This window comes from Dermochelys coriacea, chromosome 1 (genome assembly GCF_009764565.3).
Source record: "Dermochelys coriacea isolate rDerCor1 chromosome 1, rDerCor1.pri.v4, whole genome shotgun sequence".
Taxonomy (NCBI): Eukaryota; Metazoa; Chordata; order Testudines; family Dermochelyidae; genus Dermochelys; species Dermochelys coriacea.
The window spans coordinates 229062583-229076304 of NC_050068.2; the positions used below are offsets into that span (position 1 = coordinate 229062583).

General features: G+C 42.3%; 1 long non-coding RNA gene across 1 annotated transcript in view; it reads right to left on the minus strand.

The window, feature by feature from the left end:
• LOC122460483 overlaps positions 1-9440 on the minus strand; it is a 139058-nt gene extending 129618 nt beyond the window's left edge. Inside the window, exon 1 of the long non-coding RNA XR_006281801.1 lies at positions 9322-9440. This is a non-coding gene — a long non-coding RNA (uncharacterized LOC122460483). The remainder of the gene's footprint in view (positions 1-9321) is intronic.
• Positions 9441-13722: the final 4282 nt, after the last annotated feature.

The window sequence follows — 13722 nt, forward strand, 5'->3', positions numbered from 1 at the left end:
CTCCATGAACACAGAGAAGAAACTCCTTAAAGATTAAATTCTGCTTGCAATCCATCAAACTGCATTTTACACTTTGGATTAAGATGATAGATATTTGGGATAGGTATCACTAATTAATTCACAAAGTGCCACTTTTTTAGTTTTCTTTCCAAAGCAGTTAGTCAGTCCCAATTCAGTTCCTAGGGGAAGAGATTGCAGACAAAGCCAGTGGTACAGTGCTGATCCAGTACTTAGGAGACCCAAGTTCAATTTTCTGCTGCAACACAGACTTCCTGTGTTAGCGGGGGCAGGTCACAAAGCCCCTGTCTACACAAACAGTGAGTTCTTGGTAAAATGGGTTTTGAATCTACTCCATACTGGCCTGACGCAGACCAAACTGTTGTGTGGACTCTGCTGACACACATTAGCAGTTCATTATTGCACTTTGATCTAGTACTATTTGAAAGGGGGACTAGAGCAAAATGAATTAAACTGCTAATGTTCCTCAGCACTGTCCATGTGGACAGTTAGTCCTTGGCAGATTCACCCCTCCACTTGCTATGCACTAATTGTTCATGTAGACAAGCCCTTAGTTGCTCTCTGCCTCAGTAAAATGGGGATAACCACACTGCCCTACCAAACACGTGTGTTGGGAGGATAAATACAGTAAAGATGAGGTGCTCAGCTACTACAATATTGGGTGTCACGGAAGTACATAAGAGAAGATAGAGGTTTATATCATAAAAGTCACCACAACCACCATCTTTGCCGACACTCTCACCACTGAAGCCTGTCCCAGCACCATCTACCTTCTCTGGCTTTTGCTAGCCACTGCCACAGTTTCCTCCTCTTCAGCCCCCCCCCCCCCCAATAGCTTCAACGTAGGCTTTTGTAAGATAAGTAACATCCCTCCATGGGGTCTGGATTTATTAACGAAGTTCCAAAGGAAACAAGAACTCCCACCCATCCTTCCTAGCTGGCTCTCAACCTTTCATGCAGGGCTCTTAGTCCTATCCCTGCTTAGACTTTCCTCTCTTCTCTCCAGCCTTCCTAGCTGGCTCCTGCTCCCTGCAGGCTTGCAATCCCCAAGCTCTCTGCCTGGGAACTAGGGAGAGCCCCCCTGTGTAGATGCATCCGATGAAGTGAGCTGTAGCTCACGAAAGCTTATGCTCTAATAAATTTGTTAGTCTCTAAGGTGCCACAAGTACTCCTTTTCTTTTTGCGAATACAGACTAACATGGCTGCTACTCTGAAACCTGTGTAGAGCAGCTCATTCAGCTCTCCTGCTCCTTTGAGTCTTTTTGCTCTCTACCAAGCAGCAACTCCCAGGGCTTCCTACATGAAGTCTGCCCTCTCCCCTTTGACTCTCCACCAGCTTCGGTTTTACCTATACCCTAGAAGGACTGATTTTAGCCACTTGACCTGCCTGCTGTGGGATATTCTTCATTTTCTCCACCTGGGGAGGTGAGCTAAGTGGGACACGGCTGAGGGTGGACCCACCTCCCTTAAATTTGCCAGTCCTCTGGGAGGACACCAAAGAACAAATGGATATGAAAACAACCAGATTCTCACTCCTTCAAAAAGAAAATATATGTCACATTGTGAGAAAGTTTGTATTGTCGGTACCCCTGCTAACCTTGCTGTTTTGAAAAGTAAGATTCCAGTCTACAGTCTAGTTTTTATTACAGGAGGACATATAGGGACCAGCTAAGATCAGATCTCCCTTGTGCTGAGCACTCTGTGTCTGAACAGCTGGCAGTCTAAACAGACATGCAAAAATGGTGGGAGAAAGGAAGTAACAACATCCTCATTTTACAGATGGAAAAAGCAAGGCACAGAGAGATAGGGGATTTGCCCAAATTCCTCCAGGCAACCTGTAGCACGGCTGGGAACTGAACCCAGAGCTACCGAGGGCCTTAATTGCAAGACTGTCTTTCCTCTCAGTCTGAGATCTTTCACCAGCACTAAATCCACCCCCAATAAATAAATAAAAATCAAAGAAAAGCAGCTGTTCAGCTGCTGATAAAAAACCTCACACTCCACTGTGAACAAGCTGATGAGGCTGCAGCACAATCAGAATCAGGGTGGACAGTGAGAAGGGGGGGGGTCTCAATCATGATGTTTCAATAGCCCTTAAAGAACTTGAGGGGGAAAAGTGTTCTCTTTCCACTTAATGAATCTCTCCCCAAAAGACTAGCTTTACCCAGTAGCCAAGGTAATAGCCTAAAATCCCTAAAGAAACTGGAAGGGGGAGCCTGGGTCTGGCCAGCAGGGAAAGGTTTAGCTTCAACACCACCACAAAAGCCTCCATTTGATGTAGCTGAGCTACAGAAGCCCTGTGTAATCATTAATAAAACAGAAGATCACAGGTTTCAGAGTAGCAGCCGTGTTAGTCTGTATTCACAAAAAGAAAAGGAGTACTGGTGGCACCTTAGAGACTAACAAATTTATTAGAGCAAAAGCTTTCGTGAGCTACAGCTCACTTCATTGGATGCATGTTTGCCAAAAAAACCACCTCTGGTTAAAAAATAGAAAGCCAATATCCACAATCTGTTTAAGACTATTTTATTTTCTGATGAGATTAGAGTCCACCAAGTAATTTAAAGCAGCAAAAATCCCAGTCATGATGACAAAAAAAAAATCTAACTTCTTTTATGTTTCAACAGAATTATTATAACAAGCAGCTGAGGACAGTGGGATTTTCAGATGAAAGGTTTACCATCCTAGAATTAAAAAAAACCACGAGGCATAGTCTTTCTTTATGTGCATCTGAAAGATACAGTAGATTACACAAGAGACCATCTCACATGTATTTACATGCTATTGTTTACGACTGCTGCTGAGAGCAGCCCAACCAATGAGTGTATTCTCAAATACCCCCAAATTTCTAACCTGCCTGCAGTAAACCAAGGATGAGGTGGGATTATGTCAAAGTGTTAGCTAATCAATTTCCAAATGTATTGCTTTAAGAGAATAAGGCTTCTAAGAGTTACTAACAGCCATTGGTTTAAAAGTAGGGCAGTTGTGCAAAATACCCCCTTCTTCCCAAAGGTCTCCAAATGTCATTGGTTGAAATTAATGGCACTCCACCAGGGATAAATGTGGGGGGGGGTCTCTGAAAAAGGGGCAGGTGGAAGAGATGGAAAGAAGAACTATAAATAAAATCAAAGGAGAATTATTTCCATAGAAAGACAGGTAAGAAGTGAAGGTGATGACCATGATGACAAGGGGCCCTTTAGATCAACTAGCCTAGCTTCATGCCAGTATAGGACTCTTCCCTATTATGTATTTACCAGTTTTCTGTCTAGACTAGTTTTACAGGTGATGGTGTTTCCACCACTTACATTGGCAGCCTATTCCACACCCAAAAAATCTCACTGTCAGAATAGGTTTTCCTGATATTAAATCTAATATTAAATATTTGATTTTTTTCCCCTCTACATTTTAGACCCATCTGCAAATGTGGAGGTAGTTTCCATCTCTATTTCTATATCTTTTGTGACTCTGTAAAAAATTATCTACCTGCTCTTCAGCTTTGATGCATTTTATAAACTGTCTGTAATCCATGGATTAATTTTCCCACTATGCTTCAAGTTAACCACAGTTCAGATGGAAATATTTCCTAGTAGAAAGATAGCTATGAATGGGCCACAAATAGAGGAGGGCTTTAAAGTTCCCTGGCACTAATATATTGTGAACAATTACACACATAGGCTCATATTTTCAAAGGGGTCACAAGGATTAAGGCACCAATTAAGGCACTGCAATTGAAAGTCAATGGGATTTGGGTGCTTAGTCTTTGAAAATTCCAGGCATACTACATACTATCACTCATCTAGCAGTGGCACTCCAAGCACGATACAGCCACATTTGCAGATACTAAAACTGGATGAGAAAGAATTTTTATTATATGTTATTTTTATTATATATGTATATCTATACAACTGTATAGATCTGGCTGGGGGTTGCTTCCTTACACAGCATGGAAACAGGAAGTATTCAGCTTGGTTCTTCTCTGCAATACAGCTGACATGACTAGATGTGAAAGTGAAGACAGCATCTAACAAATAGTGAGCCTGGCCTAATTAGGTTTGTAATGAGTAGCTGCTCTATACCAAAAGAGGCCTTTATTCAGATAGGACTTTGAATTTTTAACAGAATTCATTTTGAAAGAAAGAATGACAGAACCTCTGGGAAGGATCTGATAAAAGCGATAAGAAAATGCAAAATGTTCAAACAGGTATTTCATGGCATTGTGTCTGCCATCTGCTTTTCTACTGCTAACTGTGTGATGAATACAGTCAGGAGTAGAAACTGCCAAAGCGGAGGAACAAGGAAATGCAAAAATTAATCAATGTTAAGTGGGGAAAAAAGCCCTCAGAGAGGAACAAAATGCCAGGGTACCTTGTAGGAGGTGAATGGGAACATTTACAGAGAAGTGAAGGTGAATGCAATTCAGATAGAGCTAAAGCAAAGAACACAATGAAGACTGCACTGCACACAATGAGGGATAATAAAATGTTATTTCAAGTATATAAGATGAAAGAGGTCAACTGAAAGAGTCAGTAAGGGCTCAGAGACACAGGCAATTCAGTGACAGAGGCAGAGAATAGAAAATGTAAATGAATTTCTTGCTTCAGTGGTCCCATGAGGGGGAATTGATGCCATGAAACAGAAGGAGTTGTTTTTTTTAAAGAAAGGATAAGCCAGAACTGGTAACGAAGAAGTCAGAATTACTGAAGACATCAGGGCTATTCAAACTTCAGCACAAATTTGTAGAGGCTGGGGTGGAGGTATTTATATCTGGGGAATAACCTCAGAACCCAAAATATATACTACATGTGATGGTGTGGGTCACAGAGACCCCCCCTTGGGACTGTCACCTGTTGTGCTGAGACTACCTCTGAGCCTGTTTTCTCTGCCAGTTTGGGACTCTGGAACCCTGCCTTGTTGAGCCAGACACACAAGCCTGCTGCAACACAGACCCAGGGTCTGAACCATGTCCCCAAAGCTGCAGACTTAACTGAAAACAGCTTAAGAAGTGCTCCTGTCTCCAGCAGCCAGATCCCAATGGGCACCAACCCCTAAATAAATCCATTAAAGATTATACAGTGTAAACTCATAAATTGTCCGCCCCCTATAACACAGAGAGAGAGAGATGCACAGCTGTTTGCTCCCCGGGTATTAATCACTTACTTTGGGTTAATTAATAAACACAAGTATAAAAAGTAGGATTTAAAGTGGTTTCAAGTAACAGACAGAACAAGGTAAGTTACTAAGTAAAATAAATCAAAATACTCAAGACTAACTTAATACACTAAAGGATCTAGTTACAAATACTATGTCTCACTCTAGATGTTATCTCAGGTACAATCCTTTTTAGACCAATGTTGTAGTTTATAGCCTGGATCCAGCAATCACTCACACCCCCATAGTTACAGTCCTTTGTTCCAATTTCTTTCAGGCATTTCTTTGGGGTGGAGGGGCCATCTCTTGAGCCAGCTGATGACAAAATGGAGAGGCTTTCAGGACCTTTATATTCTCTCTTGTGGGCAAAAACCCCTTTGTTCATCTGTGCAAAATCACAGCAACAAGATGGAGATTTATAGCCACCTGGGCAAGTCACATGTCCATGAACGATTCAGCATTTTGCAGGCTGACGCCATGGTTTACATGTTTCAGAGTAGCAGCCGTGTTAGTCTGTATTCGCAAAAAGAAAAGGAGTACTTGTGGCACCTTAGAGACTAACAAAAAGCTTATGCTCTAATAAATTTGTTAGTCTCTAAGGTGCCACAAGTACTCCTTTTCTTCATGGTTTACATGTTAGTTTGAACATTCCCAGGAAAACTCAGATGTGGATTGGTGTCTCCCAAAGTCCATTGTTAGTTAAGTACTCCCAATTACTTGAATAGCCCCTTCACAATATGTTGGCCAAACCTCCCTTATGTGTTTCCTACAGCAAACACTTTAAATACAAGCACAGAGCCAACGCTCATAACTTCAGATATAAAAATGATACATGCATACAAATAGGATGAATATATTCAGTAGATTATAACCTTTGCAAAGATATCACATGACATATCTAGCATAAAACATATTCCAGTTATGTTATATTTACACTTATAAGCATATTTCCATAAACATATAGAGTGCAACATCACACTGTGTATATAGTAAAGTCATACAGAACAGATAGAAGGATCCAGGGACTATTAAGGAAATACAGATCAGAAAGGCTGACTCCATCAGAAGGGAAAATATTGATTAGAGAGACTAGATATACCTGACTGGAACACTTAGTTTGAATAAAGATGTGCTGCATGAATTTACCAAAATCATGTCAGAACAAAGCTGACAGAATTTCTGAAGCAACAATACAGAGAGGTAACCAAGAGAATTTGAGACGTGTAGCTTAATACGTAGTGCACTGGACTAGGAACCAGGAAATCTGGGTTCTCTTCCCAGTTGGCCACTGGCCTGCTCTGTGATCTTAGGCAAGCCACTTCACCTTGCTGAAGACTCCAGCTTCCCTCCCACCCTTTGGCTTGTTTTATCTATTTAGACGGTAACCTCCTTGGGACAGGAAGTGTCACACCCAATAGAATGGTAGACACTACTGTAATACCAATAATAATGACATAATTTACCTCCATGTTAAAAAAGACTGCAATAGAGTATCACGCAAAAATGATAAAATGCAAAAGGTCAGCAGGAATGAAATAGGGATTTGGTGGTCAATTAAATGTCCTAGAGGATTAAACTGAATAGCATTAGGGGAAACACTTCTGTACGAAAAAAGTTAATAAGAAGAGTGGGACTATAAACATTACTACATTTAACAGAGAGCTCAGTTCATGTATCAATGACCAAGAAGAAAAAACATGCAATAAGGGACAAAGGCTGTACCTTTGGTATCCTACCAAAGGACATTCTGTGCTGTACAGACACCGGTACTCCTTTTCTTTGTACAGACAGTGAGATATATTAGACAATCAGCACTGCATAATAGAAGTGGGAAATCAAATTCCGAATAGCATGGGCAGACTAAGAGCCCTGACAGATGTTGGCTTTGTAATGTAGAGGCTAATGTGTGTGTGTATTAACAACTCTCTGCTGGATGGAATGTCAGCCTGCTTGAGTGTGTGCAAGAACTAGAGCAAAGAAAATAATTTGGAGCAAGTAGTTTACTCACAATCTGTTTAAACCTTTCTGTTTCTGAACTGCCCTATAAGACATTATAAGTTTGCTTTAATTTATTTGTTATTCAAAATTAATTCACTGATTACTTCTTGTTCAGGAGATTTTGCATGAGCAGTTCATAGTGAGTATTCTAACTCTTAGGTGTATTAGTTAGTTTTGATTGGACACAAAGATAACACGTTTGTCTTCCCTAACTGGACGTGCATGGCCATTAGAACCATATTTCCAGTGTAAATACTGGTCACATGTAGGGAATTCAGTATTCACCATCTGCAAATATTTTCCAATATTTGTTAAAAATGTGCTGTTTCTGTTACCATTCCTGCCAGTAATCGTGTTCACTAGATATTCAAGGAAAGGAGGACACAAAATGCACACAAACATGGCAAAACAAATTAATTATAAATCATGTGATTATAAACAGATTATTTGCAGTTGAGGCAGCTGGTGGGGAGAGGGAAAGGTGGAGGAAAAACCCAAACATTTTATCCAATTTTTCATTCTGCATTATCATCAAATTTTGAAAACTTTAAACTAGCTCTGGCTTGCAGTATTTGTCCACCTCTAACTTTAACTCAGTAGATTATTCTTTAGTTCAAATAGCAGAAGCACCTGCTTTGAAGCAGAAGAATGATTGATAGGTCTATCAATCAGATACTTTAAAACAAATCAAGAGGAGGATCAGTGGGGGACAAAATTCAGACTTTTTTGGAACAATACTTAGAAGCACCAAAAAAAAGCAAACAAAATATTAGAATATAAAGAGAGAGGTATTGAACCCAAGGCTAAGTACGTTTTTCTGACCCTGCACAAAAACAGAGTAAAATGATGATCAAATGGAGATGGCACTCACTTTTGATTTGATCATGGCAGTATATTTGCTGCATGTGATGTGTACATCACAAGCAAAATAACAGTGCTAGTTCTGCATGCCCTGTGGTGCACACAGGTGGAATGCTACCTATTAGAGGGGATAGAAAATTTTCTGTCAAAACTATTTTTAAATCAGAAAATTGGATTTTCAACTAAACAAAATTTTAACCAAAAAATACCTGCTTTCTGCCAAAAACCCTCAATATTTCAAATTGAAAAAAGCTGAACATCTGATAACTGAATACGTTTTTAGTTTTAGATTGCAAACTGGATTATTTCAGCCAACATCTTAAATATTTTGGATTCTGAAATACTGCCACAGTGCCTCATGGAATTATAGATTGGGAGCATGAGGCACCCGTTCTCCTCTATGTGCTAGGCTCCCCACTTGGGCTTCATCTTCCATTATGCACCATAGCCATGTGACTGCCATGACGTACCACCTCCCCTCACCAAGAGGGAAGAATGTGCTGTATTAAGGGAGAGGTAGTGTGACCGTGGAGTTGGGCCTACAGAGGAGAATAGATGCATGAGGCACCCAAGCTTCATCTCCCATAAGACAATGCAACAGCATGTCTGATTTAGAGTATTTTGGTTTTTGGCAGAATTACTTCTGTTTTCTATTTTTGCCAGAAACTCAAAGTTTTTCACCAGGAGAGGGGAAGGAAACAAAAACAAAACCCTTTTTTGGATCAATTCTGCAACTGGTCTTCTTAATTGGAGGCTCGACTGCACTTGGGTGCACTCTGACCTAGTTTAAACCCACAGATCCATGTGGTCAAGCCTCCCACCCTTCAGTATGCCCCCTTGTGACCAAGCCCTTGATAACAATGCTCTCACCTCAGTTTCACTTTTTATCCCAGTTCAGAAGCCTGGCCTGTGGGGCTTGGAATCTCTTTACAGCTCCAGCCCTTTGGATGAGTAATTTGAGTCTGTCCCCTTTCGGAGTAGTAAGGGGGTCCCCAAGGTACTACAAGCCCCATGATGGCCTCCAGTAGCTAGTCATAGGCCCCAACTCTCTTTCTCCTGTCTTCACCAGGGAAGGAACAAAAAGTAAGTCAAAACAGGGACAAAAATAAAGTCCAATGTTTTTGTGCAAGGTCAGATAAACTTTAGGACCACTACCCCAAATCTGGGCTTCAGCAGTCTCTTCCCCACTTTGGCATGGGTGCTGGTAGGGGGACCCAGACACACCTGGTTCCCAGCCCCAGTGCCCTCTGATAGGCAGTTAAGTCTCCTACTGCCCCCCTCTCGACTGCTTCCTACCCGTGTCCTTTGCAGACATCTACTGTACAGTAACCTTCCCTGAACTCTTCTGCCAAGAAATTGTCTCTCTCTGAGAGGCTTTTCTCAGTCCAATGCTATGGAGCTCTCAGCTTCTCCAGTAGCCAGCCAGCTCTGCTGGCCTTGCAGCTTTTTATCCCAGCTGTTGCTAACCAGCCATTCAGCCACAGATGAGGGAGTGATTGCCCTTTTCATTAACATCTTAGGGTTTGCTAGCCATGTCTGGTCTATTGGCTATTTGAACTTGTGTCAAATAGGGAAGCAGGAGACATGAACTGAAACAAGGGTCAGACCTTAAAGGAATATAAGCAGAATTACTTTCTACATAGATCAGTTAACCTACTGTGTAGAACAGTTTGCTGCACTGGAAGCAACTACTTTAGGTAAGTTTTGAAAGGCAGTTAGGTAAATACATGGGGTAGGGCAAAAATACATAACTGCTGAACTAATACTCAAGGGATTAATGGATATCTGGCTCTCTTCTGTCTTTATTAATTACTATGATTTTAGATCTGGCCTCTATGATTCAGAGAGGATGGGGGATTAGTCTAATTATTTTTCTATTTCTACTTTAGTTGCAATAAGTTTTAATACCATAGACAGATATTAGATCCTTCAGGGGAAGCCTCTGCATTAAACAAGCTATTCCAATATTGAAATGAGGGAGTACTGAAAGGCAAATTTTAGGTAACAGTGTGTAGAAGAATTAATAATGATGGACTAAACTCTGTGTTCATAGTGATCGTACATCACCATTCAACATGCTGTCTTTGTTAAAAAGGCATTAGGTTGCAGCCTTCAAGGTGTTGTACAAATCAGTTTCCTTTCTGAGAAAACAATTTACTTTCCATGCTGACGGCATAAGAATTATATATTATTGCTCCCTTTAACATGTGATCATAATGCATTATTGTTCAACATGGGACATTATTAATTTATTATTATTAGGTATTGTATTACTGTAGCACCCAGAAATCCCAACCAAGGTCTGGGCCTTGCTTTGGCACTGCACGGGCACAAAGATAGTCTCTGCCCTGAAGAATTTACAGTCTAACTAGATTAAAAAGTAGGAGGAAGAATTCTTATTTTACAGGAGAAAAATCAGGGCATTGACCAGTTCAGTGCCAGGCCTACAGCTGGTTGAAACTTTCTATGTTTTCAACAAAATCTTTCTTTGAAGATTCTGTTTTCTACTAGATGTAGCCCAATATCACACAGAAAGTCACTGGAAGAGACAGGAATTGAACCCATGTTTCCTAAATGCCCATCTACTGCCTTAACTTCAAGATCATTTTCCCTATCTGCTCTTACTCACAGAAGTAAACACTGCAAGGTTGGGCCCATACATTCCAATAACGTCTGCATATGATGCTATGTTATGAGAAATAAATAATACATAAGAAATAATAACTGATCAGATTTCTAAAAAGTCTGACGTTATTTCTTTTCCTGCAGCTTACATAAAATTCAACTCTCTTCAAATGTACTAATTTGCTTGGGCTCGTACCAATGTATAATATTTATTATTACATACATTTAGCTGTTGAAAGCTTAATCTTTTGATCCTGAATTCGGCAAAGCATTTAAGTATGTTCTTAAATCCATCCCTATGCAGCGAAGCTTTTAGAAGTGCATGATTAACCTTTTGCCCACATCCCATTGAAGTCACTGATACCTGAAAATGTGTCTAAAGTTAAGCACATGCTTAAATGATTTTCTTAATGGGGCTAGCTACCTGAACCAGCATCTTTGATGTTAAATTAATTCTTAACCAAACTTTTACTTCATATTATAGGTTGCACAGGTGATGACACCTTTACTTAAGGTTGCCCAACACTTCCCATCATAAGACCCATTTGCTTATAAATTTGCCAGACTTTAAGTATCTGGACTGAAATTACCCATGCTTCATGTTTGCCTCAGGAAAAATGTTTTTTTGGAAAATGTTAGCCAAAACAGTTCAACCGTTTCTCAGAATGTGTCAAAGGGAAAGGATGTTGTTTTGCCCATGTTAAAAAAATCCTCACAATCATGTTGTTGAGAAGGTCTAGAGCCTCCATGCTCTGGAGCAGGGACTTGAAAATTGGTGGGGAGGGGGCTCATCTTGGTAGCAGGGATGGGGGTAGGCCTTTTGCCATCCTGGTGGGAAATTACCCAAATTTGGCCAAGTTATAAGCCTCTGAAAATCTCAGTTTGTACATGCTCAGCAAAGACTTGTTAGGGTTTGGCTGCTAAAGTCTTCAAAGATTCTGTCTACACATCGCATGTGCCACCCTGGGGCTACAGGGTTGTGAGCCACACTTTCCCATCAAGTGCTGCTTCTGACAGCTGGGGGCTGCTGTGGTGACGGTCACTGGAGCCGACAGCAGCAAGACCATCTCTTATGTGCTCTTGATGCTTCTGCTGCTGGGGGTCTAGGCAGCATGGAGGAGGAAGGAGACAACAGCCTGGCTGGAGTGAATAGGAGTGAATAGTCAAGCCTGGAGGGGTGCTGACTGGGAAGACTGGGTGGGAAAACTGGGATGCAGAACTTAAAGGGCAGGTGGGGAGACTGGGATGAGGAGTCAAGGGGTGTGTGAGCTGACTGAGGGGAGGAGAATGGGACATGGTGCTGAAGGGGGTGGAGGGGAAAATGGGGATTTGGATGAAGAGCCAGTGGGGTCTTGGACATGTAATCAAGGTGCAGGGATGGGGATGAGAAGATTGTGGGAGGAGGAGACCAGGACACGGGCAGACTGAAGGGACCGGGGGAACAAGGATCTAACCACTAGAGAACACTGCCCTTACTACCTAGAATACAACCCAGGATTCCTGAGTCTTAACATCTCTCTGCTCTCAGCAAATATCTGCAAACCCTATGGCAGTGTGCATCTCATCCTCCTATACCAGCTGGCCCACTCACTAGCTGGGTGACAACCTACATTTGCTTTAATTTCCTGTCTTAGCTCAAGTTGCAGCCATTTGTTCTGTGGATCCAAAGGTTCTAGTTCTGCTGGATGGAGAAGCCATGTGTAGGAGGGCAGAATTCGAATCCTGGACAGAGGAAGGACCTTGGACTCCTTAGAGGACTCTGTCCTATGCCCAAAGAACTGTCCAGAGTTGAGAGGAAACTGAGGCAGGGGAAGTACATAGAATTGTGTTATTATTTTGTCTAAATCTGTACATCTCTCATGCTAAATAAATAGTAAATTACATTTTAAAATCCAATGCAAAGTCTGGGTGTCTATTTGTCTTCACTATCGCATACTCCTGAAGAGGTAAATGGTAAATCAGAAGTCCCACAAACTCAGTGAGATGCTAGGGAACGTGCAAGAGCTGCTGAGGAAGCTGGAGGGGGACAGCACTAGTTTAGGACCTAGGCAATTGGATCACAACATCCCCATTGCCAAGAGGGATGTCAGACATGAGGTCCCAAACCCAGGGACAATGCCTAAACTCTGCTCCATCCCAGCAAGCTACGGTCACGTGAGATTCAGCATTTCGATGCCCTCACAGAAGTCAGGAGAGCGTCCAGCAGAGAGAGTTCAGCTAGATCTATTACAACAGACTCAGGTTCTCAGGTATTCTAAGCACTCAGAGGCTTTTGCACACTTCATTGCTTATATAAAAGGGTAAGATTTTGTCAATTTTGAGTAAAAGTCACAGACAGGTCGCAGGCAATAAACAGAAATTCACTGCAGCCTGTGACCTGTCTGTGACTTTTACCAAAAATAAAAGAGGAGTGTGGGGGGGGGGTGACAGCTGGAGCCCCACCGGGGAGGGTCAGGGGGACTGACGGCCAGAGCCTCATTGCCACGGAAGGGGGCACAGCTCCGGCTCCAGCTCCAGCCAAAGCCCCACCCCCGGCCAAAGCAGCAGGGGGGCAGGGTGCACAGCCCCCACAGCCAGAAGGGCATGTAGACCTGGCTCTAACCCCAGTCATAGGGGCGCACAGCCCCAGCTCCAGCCCTGGCTGAAGGGGTGGGGTCCACACAGCTCCCACCCTGACCATAGCCATGGGGGTGCGGGTCACACAGCCCCAGCCCAAGCTATGGGCAGGAGGAATGCATAACCCCAACCCTAGCCAAAGCTATGGGCTACCTGCCCTAGCCAAAGCTGCTGGGTGGGGGAGGGGAGAATAATGCTTCAGCCCCAGCCACTGGTAGGGTGGGGAGGGCAAATCCATTTCTTCCCTGATCTCAATGACTAAATTGTATCCTTACTTATAATTAGCCTCTCTCTCAAGAGATTTCTTCATAGAATCATAGAATATCAGGGTGGGAAGGAACTTCAGGAGGTCATCTAGTCCAAACCCCTGCTCAAAGAGGACCTAATCCCCAACTAAATCATTCCAGCCAGGGCTTCGTCAAGCCTGACCTTAAAAACCTCAAAGGAAGGAGATTC